The 20,010-nt window shown below is 43.8% G+C and overlaps 1 long non-coding RNA gene across 1 annotated transcript in view; it reads right to left on the bottom strand.

Moving 5' to 3' along the window:
* The window catches only part of LOC120398294, a 177,364-nt gene extending 157,913 nt beyond the window's left edge, over positions 1-19,451 (bottom strand). The window contains exon 1 of the long non-coding RNA XR_005594300.1: positions 18,683-19,451. This is a non-coding gene — a long non-coding RNA (uncharacterized LOC120398294). The remainder of the gene's footprint in view (positions 1-18,682) is intronic.
* Positions 19,452-20,010: the final 559 nt, after the last annotated feature.

The raw sequence follows: 20,010 nt of genomic DNA, 5'->3' as shown, positions 1-20,010 counted from the left end.
GTGATCCAGGAGTTCACACTTGTTACTGGGTTGGTGAAATCTAATTATAGAACATACCAGTTTGTGTTGTCTGCCCTGCTTTTGACAGGTAGGCACTCACGGTCGTGAGCCACTCTCGACAATGTGACACTGCTGGACCTCATCCAGTGCATCAAATGCCCCAGCAACAATTATGTGGGTGAAACCAAACAATCACTGTGGTCTCAAATGAAATCCCACAGAAAACGATAAACAGAAACACCATATGACCATATCATTTCACAAAGTGATCACTCCATATCTGATCTCTCGGTCCTCGTCCTCAAAGGAAAGCTACACAACACCTTCAAAGGACAAGCCTGGGAACTTAAATCCATAACTCTGCTGGACACTAAAAACCATGGACTGAATAAAGACACTGGTTTTATGGCGCATTACAATAATTTTTAACACTGTTACTGCCTGCTAACCCTTCATTGCCCACTTCATTTTAAGTGGTCTCCTAAAGCATGTGTGAACCCCGTATGTTTAACTATCTGTCCCACCTTGTATTTACCTTAGACACTCTGGTTACCTTCTCCAGACCTGAAGAGGAGCTCTGTGACACTCCAAACCTTTTCCCTTCCACCAACAGAAGTTGGGCCAATAAAAGATATTACCTCATTTATCTAGTCCCTTTCATATCGTGGGACCAACACAGCTACACCACCACCAAATATTAATTTTGTATTTTTCTAATTTTTAATCAAAATGCCATGTGGTACCAAATCAGATGCCTCACAGAATTCTAAGTATGTCAGAATTCTAAGTATATCAACACTATTACCTTATCAAACTTGTAATCTCATCCAAAAAAATCAAGTTTGACATAATCTATTTTCCAGAAAATTCATATTGATTGGCATTACTTTGATGGGGCTACTGGCCTAGTGGATAAGGGGGAAACAATAGACACATTTCACAATCCCACATGACATTCTCACTTGGGAAACATATTTTAGATGACATTACTGTAAGATGGATATGCAATTGATTGAAAAAAACACACTCAAAGAATAATTATCAATGGTTTACTGTCAAACTGGGAGGATGTATCTACTGGGTCCCACAGGTGTCTGTCTTGGGGGCAGTAACAATCAGTATTTTCATTAATGACTTGGATAATGGAGTGGAGAGTATGCTTATAATATTTGAGGAGGATATGAAGCTAGGAGGGGTTGCAAGAACTTTGGGGGACAGGATTAGAGTTCTAAATTACTGCAAAATTGGAGATTTTGTCTGAAACCAACAAGATGAAATTCAATAAGGACAAGTGCAAAGTACAAGACTTAGTAAGGAAAAATCAAAATGCACAATTACAAAATGGGGAATAACTGGCTAGGAAGTAGTATTGCAGAAAAGGATCTGGAGTTTATAGTGGATCACAAATTGAATATGATTAAATAATGTGATGCAGCTGCAAAAAATGCAAATACCATTCTGAGGAGTTTGTACAGAAATGTTGTACAAAAGTCACAGGAGGTAATTGTCCTGGTCTACTCAACACTTGTGAGGCCTCAGCTGGATTGTTGCATCCAGTTCTGGGCACCACACTGGGACAAATTGGAGACAGTGCACAGCAACAAAACTGAAAAAAGGTTTAGAAAACCTAACCTATGAGGAAAGGTTAAAAAACTGGGCATGTTTAGTCTTGACAAAGGAAGACTGAGAAGGGACCTGAGAAGTCTTCAAATATGTTAAAGGGTGTTATATACAGAATGGTGATCAGTTGTACCACTCATAGGACGACAAAAATAATTGGCTTAATATGCAGCAACATCAATTAAGTTAGTTAGTAGGAAAAACTTTCAAACTATCAGAATAGTTAAGTGCTATAATAGGTTACCAAAGAAGGTTGTGGAGTCCGCACCATTTGGGGGTTTTAGAACAGATTAGACACATACCTGTCAGGGTTGGTCTAGGTATACATGGCACTGCCTCAGCACAGGGGCTAAATTAGATGACCACTCAAGGTCCCTTCCAGCCCTACATTTCTATTATTCACTATATTTCTCTGTTAATTCTTTATTAATCGAGTCCTATATCAGCCATTCCATTATTTTGACCCAAATCCCATTTATCCTTTTATTCCAGTCTTCTGGAAGTTCCCCAGTGTTCCAAGAGTTATTGAAAATCAGCATTAATGGAATAGGTGCTGGAACTAGGGATGCTGGGGGTGCTGCTGCCAGGGGCGGCTCTAGGAATTCTGCCGCCCCAAGCACGGCGGCACGCCACGGGGGGCGCGCTGGCGGTCGCTGGTCCCGCGGCTCCGGGGGACCTCTTGCAGACGTGCCTGTGGAGGGTCCGCTGGTCCCGCGGCTCCGGTGGAGCATCCGCAGGCACGCCTGCGGGAGGTCCACCGGAGCCGCGGGACCAGCGGACCCTCCGCAGTCATGCCTGCGGGAGCTCCACTGGAGCCGCGGGACCAGCGGACCCTCCGCAGTCATGCCTGCGGGAGCTCCACTGGAGCCGCGGGACCAGCGGACCCTCCGCAGTCATGCCTGCGGGAGGTCCACCGGAGCCGCGGGACCAGCGGACCCTCCGCAGTCATGCCTGCGGGAGCTCCACTGGAGCCGCGGGACCAGCGGACCCTCCGCAGTCATGCCTGCGGGAGCTCCACCGGAGCCGCCTGCCGCCCTCCCGGCAAAATGCTGCCCCAAGTGCGCACTTGGCGCGCTGGGGTCTGGAGCCGGCCCTGGCTGCTGCACTCCCTGGCTTGAAGTGGTTTCCATTATATTCTGGGTTTACAATTTGGTTCAATGGCTCTCAGCACCCCCACTATACAAATTGTTCCAGCACCCATGATTTCATGGTCCAGGAAGCTCATCAGCCAGGTCTTTTAAAACTATTAGAAGCAAGTTACCCAGTTGCTGATTTAAAAATGGCTAACTGAGTAGGTACTGTTTAACATCCTCCTCAGTTACTATTGGAATGGAAAGTGTTTCATCACCATCATATATGACATCTTCATCGGCTTTTCCCACCACTCCTCCACAGAACTACAATTTGCAACACAACTGATGCAGACTGAATTCATTTCCTCTCAGTTTCTATCTACCTAAAAATAAACAAAATAGGGCCAGAATTTGATCTTATTTGCACTGATCTAAATCAGGGGTAATCACACTGAAATCAATGGATTATTCTGGTTTTATTAGTTTATTCTGTGACCAAGATTAGAATCTGGTCCATGATCTATATTTTCTCCTCAGGCATGAAAAAAAAAAAAGCTTCAGGCACTTACATATCACTGTGATGCAGGCTATATAGAACTAGATGGATAGTCTAAGGACAGGACTGGAATTTCCTGACTTCTAGTTGGACTGTCTCCCTGGATGATCATCAGTAAGTCAATAATTTCCCTTTCTCTAATATGGGGCTAATAGGTTCATGTTTCCTGTCTCACTATCAAATGTACCTCACCAAGACTTCCAAGGCTTCTTGAAAAAACTAAGGAACTGTAGAGTGACTGGCTTTGTAACTATTTTGACAGAATATATGAAGGTTCAGTTTCTGAAATATTTCTGGATAAAAAGCTGTCCATATACAATATGTACATATGTAACCTTTCTGCCAGGTGGTGTCAGCAGCAACAAGGGCTGGGTTCAACTACCTAGGGATTCCTCTTAACACCACAAAAAATAGAACTGGTTTCAGCCCCCATGCAGCAATCAGGGAAAATTAAATACCAGCTCTAGTTGCCTCTGAGGGGCAATACTTCCCCACTCACAAGCACTAAGTCTGTGCTACCAGAAGAAAACTTTTATTAGAAGGGAAAGGGAACTCAGCATTAATTTGGGAAAACACCACCACCATGATTCATAAGCATGGAACCATAAATCAACCCCCACCCCACAGCATGCTGGGCAGTGTCCTTTCCCTCAGTTTCCCAGTAAATGTCTGACAAATGAATGTCGCTTCAACACACCACTCCCCTTTCCCTCCACTGCACCATAGGCACCAACTTTGCCCAGCACCGGTGGGTGCTCATGCCCCCGTGCCCCTGGCCCCGCCCCCACCCTTTCCCTGCTCCTGCCTCACCCCCATTCCAACTCCTTCCCCAAAGTCCCCGCCCCAACTCTGCCCCCTCCCTGCCCCTATTGGACCCCTTCCCCATATCCCTGCCCCAGCCCTGCCTCTTCCTCAAGCATGCCAATTCCCCCTCCTCCCCGCTCCCTCCCAGCCGTGCAAAAGGGCTGTTTTGTGGTGCAAGCGCTGGGAGCTTGTGGGGGGAGGAGTGGGCAGGCAGCGCACTCGGGGAGGAGGCAGAGGTGAGCTGGGCAGGGGGGGCGGGGAGCTGCCAGTGGGTGCTGAGCACCCATCAATTTTTCCCCATAGGTGCTCCAGCCCCAGAGCACCCACGTAGTCGGCACCTATGCACTGCACCACACTCAGAGTCAGTTGCCATTGGTCAGCAAAGACCCGGAGTGCAGAGGTGCATTCACATGGGTTCCCCTGGAATCCCTGAAAAGGGAGGGGGAATTCAGATCAGAGCCTCTGCTGCTACTGACACCTCTTCAACCAGCTTATTGCTGATGCTGCCACCATCTCTGCCACCGCCTGCTGCTCACTGCCCCCTCTGCGGCTCTTATTGCTGCTCACTGCCACGATGCCACCAGTTCTTCTTCTGCCTGATTTCCACTCTTAGAGATTCCACTGGGTAGTGGGGAACCTCACTGCTAGGCCAGTGTTTGCATTTTATTTCCATGCAACACTATCCCCCCTCCTCCCCGCCCCCCGCAGGTCTAAGACTTACTCCCTACACCTGCTCATCAGCGATTTTAGCTCTATTAATCACCAAATAGAAACAAGGACTCTTCTTGAGTCCAATTAGCCCTGACTTTAGGCACTGGAGTGGGAAGGACCAAACAGCATCTAGGATGCTTTAGGCAGCGTCCACATAGCCAGGGTAGGAATGAACAAACATCTGCCCATCTTCTCATCTTCATTAGGATTTGGCATCTCTACCCCCTGCTTAGCAAGTGGATTCAAGTTAGGCTGACACCCTCAGTTGGGGCATGCTAGGTACAGTTCTGCTGCCTTTTACTCATACAAAAAGGATAACATTTCATTACCCCAGCATTCCAATTTAAAAATTTTATTAAAGCTAACGTTAAAAAATTATATAATACACAGCTTAAGAAAAGAGTGTCTATACATCTGGGTATAGTGTACTAAAGTGAACCGGAAGACAAAACTGATCACTTTGGCAAAGCAGCTCTGTCTGCTGCGTTCCTGTGCCTGTGCAAATACAGTTTGCTCCTGAAGTCTTTTCTCTCAGTTTATCATTAGATGTCAGGGGAGAGCTGATTCAGATCCTGCTTACATCAGTCTTATTAGATGGACTTTAATGCTCCTCATGGGGCTAGAATCATAGAAATGTAGAGCTGAAAGGGACCTTGAAAGGTCATTGAGTCCAGTCCCCTGCCTTCACAGCTGGACCAAGTACCATCCCTGAGAGATTATTTTGTCCCAGATCTCTAAATGGGTCCCCTCAAAGATTGAACTACTCACAACCCTGGGTTCTGTAGGCCAATGCGCAAACCACTGAGCTATCTTTGCAAAACATGAACAATACTGGGAGGTACTGCACAGAATTTTACAGGATTGACAAATAACACAACAAGATGAGCCTTTTTTTGAGGAGGAAATAAATTATTTCAAACTAAATATTATTCACGATTAACAGCACTGCATGTATTGTAATTGTTTTGAGTGATTTTGCAATTCTTACATTCTTGGAAGAAGCAGAAAACAGGATATATTAATTACACACTATGAATGATTCAACACTTTTAGGTGTTACTATTATGAAGACTGAATTTTGAAATTCTTTACTGGAGGGCTTAGTTCTTATTCATATGGTGCTTTTCTCCCCATGGTTTTAGAGCTTTGGATGATGTTTTATTATAAAAGTAAAAAGAGAACACCACTATGGGATTTTTGCAAATATTGCACCTGAATACTGTATATGAGAATTATTTCAAATGACCTTTAATAATAAAACAAAGGCATGTAGTAGGCTTCTAATGTCTTAAATAATGTTTAACAGTAATATCTTACATTTCTGTAGTGTCTTCCATGCTCAAGACTCCCAAAGTGCTTTAAAAACTTTAACTGTTATATATACACAGGATTATGTAAATTTTACCAGCCATTGGGGTAGAACAGTTCAGCTATTCAGCTTCTCACAGCAGCTCTGCATAGCAGTTCTGAGCATGGACTGCAGAAGAATATACCCAACAAACTGCAGGGGGATATAGGGCAAGCAAAATATAAAATAGGTCACTAGTGGTTGGAACAGTGTTCAGTAAGGGCACCACACGGTGAGGCTCACAACATCCCACTGTGAGATGATTGCAGCTGCTGAGATACAAGGTCCAAGTGGGCTGCCACATCTAACCCTGTCCAAGATAGTGGATCTCAGCTTGCAGCTGCAACTCTGGGAACATCTACACTGCAATGTAAGCCCAGCGTCGGCGGGACTTGACTCATCTGACCCTGGGTTTGAGAACCCAGGGATTGAGCATCTACACTGATTGTTAGCCCTAGGTTAAGAATTTTCTAACCTAGACTCAAACCTGGGGCTCTTGCATTCATACTGCAGCATGCAGACCTGAGTCAAACCAACCATGTTCCAGATTCCCTAGAGCCCATCCAAAATGTGTCTGTTCTAGCTTTTTCACCATGCTGCACTTTGGGACGACTTGCCTGTCCACCCAGCACATTACAGGAAGTTTGAACAGCCTGCCAACACACTCTGTTGAGCCATCATTTTGGTCAGTGTGCTCCCAGCTACTGGCACCAGCAACATGGAGGAGGCACTTTTTGAGGAGAATCTCTTGCTTGCACTTTCACTCATGTCAGGAAATGGACTAGGGTGACCAGATGTCCTGATATTTAACCCTTTGTCCTGCGTCCCAATCAATGTACGATCGGGACACTGTTTGTCCCAATATTCAGGTAAGGGGGTGAGCAGGAGGGAGGTGCTGACCCCATGGGTGCTCCATGGTTGGAGCACCCACGGGGAAAAATTGCAGCCAAGCTCTCCCCTCCTTGCCTCCTTCTTCCCCCCTCCCCCCAGTGTGCTGCATCCCCGCTCCTCCCCGCCTCCCAGAGCTTCCCGCTGCCTAACAGCTGTTTGGAGGTGCTTAGCACTTTCCAGGAGGGAGCGGGGACATGGTCTGATCAGGGGAGGAGGTGGAGAAGAGGCAGGACAGGTGCAGGGCCTTGGGGTGGAGTGAGGGTTGATGCTTGGGAGGGAAGAGACAGGAGGTGGGTGAGCACCCACCTGGAAGAGGGATGAGCAAGCGGCAGGCAGGCACGGGGGGTGAGGAGGTGAGCAGTGGGTGGGGGACTGAGGAGGGACACAACAAGCCAGCAGGGGGCTGGGGGGATGACGAAGGGCACAGAGAGGGGGAAGTGGGGAGGGGCAGGACGTGGGGCAGAGTGCGGGCGGAGCCTGGGAGGAGCAGGGGTGGACTGTGAGTGAGGCTGATGGCACCCCATTGTGTCCCGATATTTTATAGTGTTGTGATCTGGTCACCCTATACCTGGTACTTTTACTGAAGTCCACAGTTTTGCTATCCTTGCACCAGAGAGTCACCAAAGTCAGGCCGTGCACCCATGATGTGACAGGCTTTGCAAAAGACTTGTTCTGTCCAGTCTCCATTGAAAACACAGAAAGTTCTCTGATGGTGTGTTTGCAGCTCCATGGTCAGAAGACAATGGAAGGGTTAACACTGACTCACTGAGCTGCTGTGGTACATCAAGGATGGTTGCTTCTGTTTTTAACAGAGTAGATTTAAGATTCTTGGGATCGAGAGGAAAGAAGTTGGCCCATGGGATTGTGGGATACTTTGTGGAGGACTCCCAGTACTTGAATCAAGCAGGGCTACATCTACACTGTAAAACAATAGGGTTTGAACCTTGGGTTAAGACTTGATCTGGGTTCAGACCCTGAAACCCTGCAGGTCCTGGGACCCTGGATCCGAGCCCTGGGTTAGCACAATTTGTGTGTGTGTGTGGATGGAAGGAGGGTTAGGCTTGAGTTTGAGCCTGAGCCTAGGCTTACATTGCAGTGCTGAAGGCAGATATACACAACTGCTGCAAAGCAGTAGAGTATATACTGCATTGGGTAATTATGGCCAAAAGGGAATTACTAGGGTTATAGGGTTCTCCCTTGTGGTCCTTTATTTTTGGAAATGCCTACCTCTTGTATGGCAAGTGACCTCCCCGTCTTCCTCCAAATCTCACTCTTCCATCAATCCTTTCATCAATGATTTCACCCAGGTATTTGCTCCACTTTCAGTTTGAATTGTCAGTTGCTTTGTTGTCTCTCTTTGAGTCTGATTTCAGTTGCAGGCTCTTTGAGGGAGAGACCAGATGGCAGATCCTCAACTAGTGTCAACTGTCACAGATGCACTGACTTTAATGGAACTGTGACAATTGATACCAGCTGAAGATCTGACCCTATATTTTCTTCTACTTGTATACCGTGCACAGCACCTGGATGGTGCTGACTACATAATAATTTGATATCAAGTGCCAAGGATTTGTCACGTATCCTTTTCCTTTGAAGATTGTAATGTGGACTTTTTCCCCATGCTGGTGAGCAAAATTTAGGAATATAGGCAAATAGACATCTACAAGCTCCCATTGAACTTGATAAGAATTTCATGTGCCTAGTAGAGGGTAAACATTGGCTCTGAGCCTTTTAAAGTGTCATTTACAAATCTGTTAGACCAGTAGGGCATGTTTTCACATTTTATCTTCCTTCAAACACATGTGTAGTTTAGAAGAATGAAAATGCCGACGGAGAGGTTAAAGAAAACAGAAGTTTAGCTAGGATATTCCCATTTTGCATTCCTGAAACTCAAACATGACTGCCACAAAAATGAAAGTATGGACTGATGCCTTTATACAGTGTGGGCTATGCCATTTTGGTATTTAAAAATGAATTGAGGAGTTATTAATATTGAAAATGTGGCTACTGTGTATGCCCAGTAATTTTCTCATACCTTTTAAATGTGTACACTGGTATTAACATAATGACCACTCACTGCACACAAGGAATTGATAACATCTCAGAGGCTATGAGGGGCCTAGATATTAGTCTTTGGAGTACATTATACCCATGATAAGAATTTAATAATTGATTAAATATATAACCTATTTCTTGAACACTTTATAGTATCATAATGCCATCTAGAGGTGGTATATCCAAGAGGCACCCGATTTATACATTCACCAGCAGAGAAAGATTACAGTGATCAAGGTCTAATGACCTGTATGCTGTAGATACTGGAAAAACACTGGCTAATAAAAGGGAACTAGTGGGGATGAAACTGCAAAACTGAACATATGGCATTTTCAAGAACTGTCCTTCTAGTGGCAGTGGTTTGGTGGGGAGCATAAAGTGGACCAACCTGCCCCAGTCTGAGAATCTGCAGAGAGGGCACCCCCAGATCCACAGAGGCAAATTTATCCTGCTTGAACAGCTGCCCCTCTGGATAGCTTGCTGGTTGGCTTGGTAGCACAGTTCTACCAGAAACTGGGCTGAAATTAGCAGGCTCCATGCAGCCTGATTGACTCCCAGATGGAGTCGGACATGGAAATCTCCATGCTGAGCGGAGCATCCCCTCCCAACCCTGGGCTCAACCACAAAACCTTCCAGAAGAATATCTCCTCAGAACACACACAGGAAGGTTTCTAGGGGCTTTGGGGAGATGTGTCAAGGAGACAGCACACACACACACACTTACTGCAGCCAGAGTTACCTCCACTCATGTAAGGAAAGGGGACCATCCAATCCACTTTGATTTTAGTAGGTTGCTCTCTTGCACTAGATGAATTTCAACCAGGACACACTCAAAGAGGACAGAGCACTCCCCAAAGGATCATCTCTCTTGATCCCCAGACCTCCCTCTAGTCACTCCACAGCTGCAGTGCAATGCTTTACAAAATTGTATAGTTTGTCACTCAAAGGCAACCAAACATGGCTGACAAAAGCTGAAAGAGCAGCAGTTGGGAATCAATATAGAAAATCTCTTCCCCATATTCCCATGCCGTGAATCCCTCCCTTTTTTTGTGCTGGAGGACATAAAGAAGGGAGGGAGGTGAAGGGGGAGCGAAGGGGAGTAGGCATGAGGATGCTGTGGTTGTAGTTACTGGTGGAGACAGGCAGCTGAGATGCTCAGTTGTGATTCTCAATCTAACAATTTCCTTTTCACTGTCAACATGCTTCTTGTCCTGCTACAAGACTACAATAGCAGTCAATTAAACATGTGTATTCCCATTGCAAAGGTACATATCAGAAAGAAACCATCTTCCCCTTAGGTAAAGCTTAAAAGTGGACAGTAAGCCAGCCTCAGAACTACATCTCTGCATATGAAAGCATACAGCAAGCTAGCCTCTGCACCGCAAAATGACGTATAAAGGCAAGTGGTAGATCAACCTCAACACACCATCACTGCAAAACCACATTGAAAGGCACACAGTAAACTAGCCTCAGTATCAGAAAAAAAAATAAACTACTAATGTGATTATCCCTAGAGATTTGGTATCTGGTTTATATAAGAATCTAAAGGTTGGGCCTAAAGGGGCCCTCAGCAGCTCCTACAGCCCTCCATCCCCACATAATCCTCTTCCAAGCATTGTGGTAGCCTATTCCCCTGAAAGCACCCATTCTCCCACTGGTTTTCTGTTCTCGGTAGGAGGACCTGCATTCTGCTAAATTCAATTAGTGTCTTTGGTGGATAACAGGTCTGCTCTTTCCATTATGTTTTTCTGCAGGTGTTTCCTCTCCTTCCCTCGAAGACCTTAAAAAAACAACAAAACAAACAAACAAAAAAACAGGTCATCATGGTTCCAGCTCACACTACTAAGGACATGGGATAGGCTCAGTCAATCAGAGATCCTGCTGAATATCATGTGAGAAACCTCAATACATCCAGTAAGAAATCTGAAAGTGTACCAAGAAATTATCACTAACATCCACTTGTCAGGAAAAAAAAAAGTTGACAGACTAAATCTGCTGACGTGAACAATTTTGCATGAAACCCTAGTTTCCAAAAAGGCTAATTTGTCACGAATGTTTTGCAAAGCTCTAACATGCTATTTCTCTTCATTTTGATATGAGTTAGCAAGTCTCTGGGTACTCTGTGCTTAGCAGGGAACTGTTCTGTTTTTTCAAGTAACTTGGATAAATTACAAATTCTTGCATGACATTTTTTTTTAAAGAAAGGAATTATAAGAATATTCATGCCAGGACAGATAATGATCTCTTCAGTCTAGCATACTGTCTGAGATCTGCAAATACCAGAGGCTTCAGAAGCATGATAGCCCTAAGAATTTTTTATCTGTGCTAGTGTAACTGCAGATGCTATTATTTATATACAGTTCTACTCTCCTTTGAAACTATAGAGATATAATAGATGATTTTTTTCTTAATTCTGTCCAGAGAACATTTTCTCTCTAATGTTTTTTTCAGAATAGTTTTGTGCATTTAATTTGCTCAGACTCAGGGCCAGATTTTCAAGTGCTCAGCACTCACAATTGGGATGAGGTTTTCAAAAGGCACTCTGTGCAGTGAGATTTTCTGAAAATCTGGCCACTTCTTTTGGTGCCCTGAGCTCTCTCAAACAATCTGGCCCTCAGTTGTAGGTGTTGAGTGTCCCTCAAAAATTCTGTAAATAAAACTCCAGCAAAACATTTTTGGGGGTTGGGGGGAGGAGGGATTCTTTATATTGAGATCTCATTGAACTTCTCCTCAATCCATACACAGAAGAGATATTTATCAGAACACCAATGTTCCGATAGTTTTATCAGCAAGTTGCTTCTCAATTCACAAATCTGGACACACTCGATCCTATAGTTCAGAATAATAAAAGTTTATTTAATTTTAGTTTTCTTGTAGGGTAGCAAGCTGCAGTGTTCAGATTTTGTAATTTAGCTTTATGTCATTTAGTGCTAAATTTCCCAACATGAGTCTGCTCCATGAGCTGATCTTACAAACTGATAATCTAAAGTGACCAAAAAAAAAAAAGTATCTCTGTGACTGACAGAAATGGCACCTTAACAGGGCAGAAAATAGAAAGAAAAGCAGCTGTCCACTGCAATGAGAGAGAACAACTTGTGCATGATATCCCTTGAGGGACAAATTCTATCATGCCATATTGAATTGATAAGGAATGACTTAAACAAAGGTAGTGTCATAGTATTGAATAAAACATGAATGAAAGTTTGTAGTAACATGAATGGCAGTGAAATATTTCCAGCAAAACCCCAAACGAAGAAGATATCAGTGGAATCACTTGACAATTAATAGAATGGACTTCATAAGTGAACCCTCTTCATGGCAAAAATGCCGCAACAAGGGAGTTACAGAGAGTATTGTATGGTGATGTCGCCAGACAAGGAGCGTGAGAGATGAATGGCAATTTTTCATTGACAGTCCCAAGCAGTTTTGCCATCTAATCACTTATTCTTTCTAACTCATCTTTTTTCTCGTCTCATTCAGATGACATGCCATTCCAAGAGAAGTAAGCACTGGGACCCAATTAAAAAGAATCCACAGAAATTTTTGCTTCTTTGTCCCTAGAGCTTTATTGTGAATAAATGCTGATCTGATGAAAGGCACGAAGGCACCTTCATTCTAGCACAGGAGGGCACTGTTGCACAATGCTGATTAAATGCACAGTAACTCTTAGTTCTTAGAGTGCCAGAGAATAGGAAAAACAAGACTCCCTGGACCTCAGTATTATTCAATACTCTTGCTGAAGAGTGTTTTGATAAGATTTTGTGCATCTGCGACTAAACTCCTTTAGACTGGCTCTACTGAGCTAAAGAGGCCACACATTCAGCAGTGGAGCACATGGGTAATTCCCCCCAGAGCTACCATATGGCTCTAACATCACCCCACAGGTAGCCCTTCCCAGCAGAGGGGCTGCAACAGGGGAAATCCTGGGGAATGGAGGCATGGCTTGAATGCCACTATTCCCAGATGCTGCAACAATCCCATGGGACAACAGGCAATCAGGCACACATTAGAGCAACTCTGGGGCTGCTCTAATCTGACCCAGGGTTTTAAAGTGGCCCCAAGATGGGGCAGCGTAATGGTGGCATAAGGCCTCTCATCCTCTTAGGCTCTTCACTCGTGTTCCTGCTTTTCTGTATGCCATGATGCTTAATGATCTTTAGCAGAAAGCTGTGTTGTAGCCATGTCAGTTCTAGGATATTAGAGGTGGATCAGGTAATATCTTTTACTGGACCAATTTCTGTTGGAGAGATAGACACACACAAGTTTTGAACTTCCCCTCCTATTTTGATCTCTCAATCACAGGACACTCTGAATTTGCTTGGAGAAACCTTAACAAGTTCCATCAACAGTGGACTCATAATCTCTCAGCCTGGTCCACCTTACACTTAGAAGTATACCATACACCAGCTTGTGTATTTCAGGTTACCTGTCCCCAGGAATGTTTGTCTAGTGAGAATTCATTGACCAATCTGGCAAACCTAAATCCTGTATTATTTTGGGTAGAATTTATGATGCTACAAACTATTGCATTTCTTCTGGTATTATGAAATATCAGGCAAGTCATCCATCTCTATTAAAATTTGTATCCAATTTGCTAATTAAACCTCATGTTTTATTTAAGATAAATATACTTATGTAAATACCTGCAATACCTCGACTGTGGAAATGTAAAATGAGTTTAGGCCCAGATCCACAAAAATTCTTAGTTTTAGGCTCCACAAAACTCCATCTCAGCTGACCTAATCCCACAAGTGCCTAAACTCACTTAATGCCTAAATTTTCAGGGTAAAAATTCCCCAACGTGCCTAAATGTCTGCCTCTGAATAAAGAACAGGAGTACTTGTGGCACCTTAAAGACTAACAAATTTATTTTAGCATGAGCTTTCGTGAGCTGCAGCTCACTTCTTCGGATGTATAGAATGGAACACACAGACAGGAGATATTTATACATACAGAGAACATGAAAAGGTGGAAGTATGCATAGAACCTTTTCATGTTCTCTGTATGTATAAATATCTCCTGTCTGTGTGTTCCATTCTATGCATCCGAAGAAGTGAGCTGCAGCTCACGAAAGCTCATGCTAAAATAAATGTGTTAGTCTTTAAGGTGCCACAAGTACTCCTGTTCTTTTTGCAGATACAGACTAACACGGCTGCTACTCTGAAACCTGCCTCTGAATAGGTGCAATGCTCCAGCTATCCTCTAGATAGGCTGCATCACTCTAGGCCAGTGGTTTTCAACCTTTCATTTGCAGACACCTACAAAATTTCAAATGGAGGTGCAGACCCCTTTGGAAATCTTAGGCATAGTCTGCAGACCCCCAGGTTTGAGAACCACTGCTATAGACACCTATCTTCCACCTAAGCCCCCAGGGCGACCCACAAACCTGGGAAAGATAAGCACTCCTCTGCAATTCCCGATCTTCTGGGCTAAAAGTTATAAGGTGGGCATCTTCTCCTCTAGCCATTGTGTGTGGAGTGAGGCAGGTGCCTAACTCATTCTCAAAAACGTAGGTACATAAGCTGCCTGACTCCAGGCGAGGGTTCCTGGTTGTGGATTGCAAGCAGAGACAGGTGCCACCCTGCAGCCTGGAATTAAGTGCCTACCTCCATGAGAGGATTGGGACTTATGACACACCCGTCTCACCAGCATCTCCCACTGGATATCTTAGGTGGCTCCCTGCCCAATATGCTGGCTTTAAAACAACAAAACAAAACAAAACAAAACAAAAACCAACACATTCTAAGGCACCTATCTCTCCCCCTTCATTATATAGGAGCCTAGGCACCTAACTCAGGCTTTGTGGGTAGCATTGTTGTTCCTTTGACTTCCTAGGTGTCTAAAAGTATTGCATCGCCTAAGTATTGCTCAGTATTGCATCGCCTAAGTCCCTTTGTGGACTCTCAGTATCATTTCTTTTGTTTTCTTGACAAAACTGAAGAAAATATAAAGATAGGAAATGCCTGCAGTTTTTTCAGGCTTGGGCCTAATGAAATCTGATGTGATAAACACTTTCTTGGAATAACTGCATGCATTGTACTAATGTTAGCTAATCTATCCTCCCCGATTCCATAGCTTTCTGGACAGGAAGTCTAACGGTTCATCTCCAGTGAAAGGGCTATAATTATTTCTAACCTTTTTTCTAACTTTATTTCATATTCACATATTGTCAGAGCAATTCAACCCTCTGCTGTGAACATCCATGGGCTTAAGTCAAGGGAAGAGCTTATATTAATTATTTCCTGTTCTAACAGCATTCTATGATATTCCTTTTTGTTCTCATTCCAATAAGGTAAAATTCTAAGATTTCAGTGAGCCCTTTATCACATGGACTCTTGACACCTGTGAGGATGTGCCACCTCAGCTATGAAAAGAGAAAGGAGCTAGATACTTACTAGCTAGGAGAAGTGAACAAACTGCAACCCTGTAGTAATCAGAAGGCACATTTTACTAGCCTAACACTGCAAGGAGCTGTCTCAGATTTAAAGGGCCAGCAACCAGTGTAAACCCAAATGAGGAGCTGAGTGATGATGAAGCACTCAGAATGGAGGTCATGTGTAGGTGAAAGGGGCAAAATTCCCCTCTTTTGAGGGCTAGAGATCTGATAGCCTATTATGTGAGCTAGGTATATTTTTCTTTGACATCACAGAATTACTATCCAGATCCTTTGTGGATATCATTGATGTCTTTTACTTGAGGCTTATCACCATAGCATCAGACTTTTTTTACAACAGTTTTGTCCGATATGAATTAGAGTAAGTGTTTTGTCAACAGTCCTCTCATGTGATTATTTCTATCTAGTACAGGTAGCAGTTGCAGTACAGGTAGTTCCAGTACCATTCAAGCAGAGGTACTGATTCCCACTGTCATTTTAAAAAGTGTCCCTAACATCTTAACTGCAGAGTCTAGAGAAAAAAAAGTTACGGTAGATCTTCACCCAAAGGTATCCCATGGCCAGCAACATCTTTAGATGTATATACACTTATATCCTTCTATTAGAATATTACATAATGCTATTTATCACATCCCAGCTAATACAATTTTGCTTCTTCACCATACAACATTTACACATAGACATACATTCCTTTGATAGTCCCTATCATGTGTAGCAATACTATGTTTATTGAATAACTGTTAGTCTCAAGTATTATTATAATGCATATTACAAAAGTGTTGCTCACACTAGTATCCTAACTGTAGAATATTCCCTTTGTTTATTCTCTGAGTGTTGTCTCTTGTAAGATATCACATCTTGTACAAAGGCTGAGAACTAGGTTACTACTTGTTCTCTTGGCATGCTAGTTTGCTGGTGATCACTTCTTATAGGAAGGCTGCGTGTCCTATCTTTGTAAAGTGTTCTGGTTACACATTGTAGCTATCTCTCAACTGGATCGTATTTTAGGGAATGTCATCTACTCTTACGGTTGCTAGCTCTTCACTGGGATCTCATTATCCATAATGTCACCTTTAAAAAACGGTCAACAACAAATCAAAACAACATTCAGATGCCATAAATGAACCTTGAAAAAAAAAATGCACCCTCATTCTCGGAGGAAGGATACTCAGCTGAATTTTTAGGTAATAAAAGTTACCTAAGCCCTGAGAGTGACATTTTTAATTGATTATTTGAAATCAAAACTTCCAGCTTTATTTAGTCTTAGCCGTACCCTCTGAGCTTTGTCTACTGGCACTGAGTATGCTTTAAGTACATTTTAAGGTCATTCCTGGACAAAGGCTACCAAATCTAGTGATTACTATACCATTCTATGATTCTATGAATAGGCACACTGAAATCAGTAGTAAATAGTATGCTCGGCAGCTATCTGCAAGACAGAAGATGGTTGAATATGATATACTACAATGAAGACTAATCATCAGAAACAAAATTTCTGAGTATAAGAAAACAATTTGTGTTTTTAAATTGAACTTCATCTGAATTGCCATTATTTTAAAACTAATTGAGTGTCAGGATAACAACCAGGGCAATTGGGGTCAAGGGTCAGAGCAGGTGCAAACCTCAGGCTGGCATTAGCTGAGGAGTTCATAGTCAGGTTCCTGGACAGGATCAATACCAAGGGTCAGAGGCAAAGTCCAAATCAAGCTGAGGTCAAACCGAGGAATTCAGGAGCAAGGAGCAGATACAGTCATGGCAGCTACAGGAAATCCACACTGTTGCCTGGACACTCTATGGACTGCCCCTTGGGTTTATGTAGCGTAGGGAGCCAATCAGGAGCCATTCAGCTGCTGTCTGTCAAACCCTTGAGATGGAACTTCCCATGGTCTGTTTCCGAGCAGCCCATAGGAAGTGGAGCACAAGTTGCTACAGCTCCATTGGGAGGCAGCCTAGAGACACTAGTTGCCTGGTGGCTCTGCAGGCCTGGATTCTAGACCCACTGGGCCTTATGTTGAGTTTGATGCTGCCTACTGAATTTGTTAATGCCAAATCCCTGATTTACATCTGGAGACATTGTATGGTAAGTTCTTTTATTTACTAGTATTATTTTTGCAAGAGCTGTTTGTGTTATTATACAATAGATGAGAAATGTGGTTTCATCCCTAGATAGTGGAATTAGAACATCAGCATAATCCTTCTCTAATGTTTTCTTTGCTACTTTATCTGAACATTTCTAAATATATCTGTGTGACTAGGGGCCCAACCAAGATCAACAACAGCACCAGGCAATTTAAACTACTCACTGTAATGTATGATTTTAGGGCCTCTCTCTTGTCTATTTATTTGGATTGCTAGCAGAGACGTGATAATAGTCTATAGGATTTTATCTGCTTATGTGTAACTGCATCATGAGTAAATATTAACTAGCCATTTGAGGCTAGTATAATGACAAACAGTTCAGCTATACACACACATGTGATCACCCAGATCATGCAGTGTTCACACTGGTGAACACTTATGTAAGTAATTCCATTGATTTCAGTGGGACCACTTGCATGAGTAAGTGTTCAAGCATGAGCAGAGGATGTACAATTTGACCTTTCTGAACCTGCACAATTCAACTCAATGGGAGTTTTGCCATTGTCTTCCTGGTAACAAAAATGGACCGGTACGGGCCGGTACTGAGTTCCGGAAAGAACCCACACTGGCACATACCCAGTAAGTCCCTCAGCCCGGGCCGCTTCCAGCAGCTCCTATTGGCCCAGAGCAGCAATCCGCGGCCAGTGGGAGCCGCAATCGGCCAGACCTGCAGCTGGGGCAGGTAAACACACCGGCCTGGCCCACCAGGGGCTTTCCCTACACAAGCGGCGACCCCTGTTTGAGAAACCCTGCTTTAAATCAACACAGGAGCCCCAGGCAATGCGGGCCAGGTGGCCTGAAAGGGCTGGCTGGGGGATGCTGACCCCCAGCCGCACCCCTTCCACCAGGGCCCTGCCCCTTCTGGGGGCCAGGGTTACACCCCACACCGTACCGGTATGTGTCCTCAGTTACTATATATAGTATATAAAAGTTATATTTCCAAAACTCTGGGCCCCATTCACATTAATCAAACAACTATTTTGTTACTTATTTATGGTTTAAAGTTACATATATTAATGTGTATGTCACACACACCAGATATAATCTAAACATACAATAGACTACCATTACAACTGTGACACTGCTCTCACCTTTTGTGACTAAGTGCCTCCTCTTGGCTGGTGTGGTACTGTCATTTTCTTTTTCTCCTAGAATCCTCTGTAGGTTGTTGACTTCATCAGGTGGGTCTTCTTTGACTCAGCCCTCCAGCTAAGTCATGCAGTCAACAATGGCTGAATGAACCCTTCCAGGGTAATAAAGATCCAAATGGCCTATCACTGTGCCCTGTTAGTGTCTTTAGCCCATCTCTGGGCTCAGGTCTCAGACCCTTCTGGGCTAGCTTTAAGTCCATCCCTGCTCTGATATAGAGTTCTGCCCCCAGGGCTTTCTCACAAAAGACAAAGAGTCCTGACCTGTTGGTGCCCCAGCTCTCCAGCCCAGTCCCCTCTTAAATTCAGTCCCCTTTCAGGGTAACAAAATTCAACAAATGGTTGGCCTCCTCGGGGTCTTCAGCCCCATCTCTGGGCCTGTTTAAACTCCAGGCATTTTCTTGGGCTTTCAGTAAAGAGTCTTATCCCCTTCTCAGGGCTTAGGCCACTTCCCCTGTGGCCAGCTAGGGGACCCAGGCCTACCCACTACTCCAAGTAACAACCTAGGAACCCTACAAATAGCAACCATGTGCTGCTTCCTTTAACTCCTTCAATTAGCTGTTACTGTTTTCCCTGGGCTTCTTCCTTTTCACCCAGTCCCTGAGGGTTACAATGTCCAGGTCTGCTCTCTCCTTGCAGAAAGCAAAATGCAGCCAGAACTCAACTTCTAGTTATCTCTTAGGGCCAAGAGCAAAGCACCCTTCCTTGTCACTCAAATTCCACTCAGGAACTGCCCTGTTAAGCCCCTACAGCTCCTTTTAACTGAGTCTGCAGGACTCTGATTGGCTGTTTCTTATGAGGTCTCTCTAGGAAGGCCTGGAGGACCCACCTTTGCTGCTGTTCTCCTGGGGTGGGGTGTAGTAGGGCCACAGGGCCTCCAGCAGGGGGCCTCAAAGGGACAGATACACCCCGTTACAACAACAAACAAAATTCTAACAGAATCTACTGTTTTTCCTCCCTTCACTCAAGAATTTAAAATTGTCACATGCTTTTTGGAGTTTGTTCTATGTGGTCATTGCTACATCAGCAACTCAATAGTATACAATAAAATCATACTTATTTATATCCAACTATTAGGTAACTTTTCATTACTTTTAAGAAAGTGATGCTAAGGGGATGGGTATCTTATCAGTGTCCCATTTCTGAGTACAATCTGAGAATGGGCTCTAGATACTGTAATATTTTTAGTGAAGACTTCTATAGGATTAACAATTAGCTCCATGCTGATGGAACTTTTACAATCATATTTGAATAACTCCCACTTCAGTTAC

This window comes from Mauremys reevesii, linkage group 2 (assembly GCF_016161935.1).
Source record: "Mauremys reevesii isolate NIE-2019 linkage group 2, ASM1616193v1, whole genome shotgun sequence".
Classification (NCBI taxonomy): domain Eukaryota; kingdom Metazoa; phylum Chordata; order Testudines; family Geoemydidae; genus Mauremys; species Mauremys reevesii.
The sequence above is the reverse complement of the archived record's forward strand: the minus strand, read 5'-3'. Positions and strand labels throughout refer to the sequence as shown.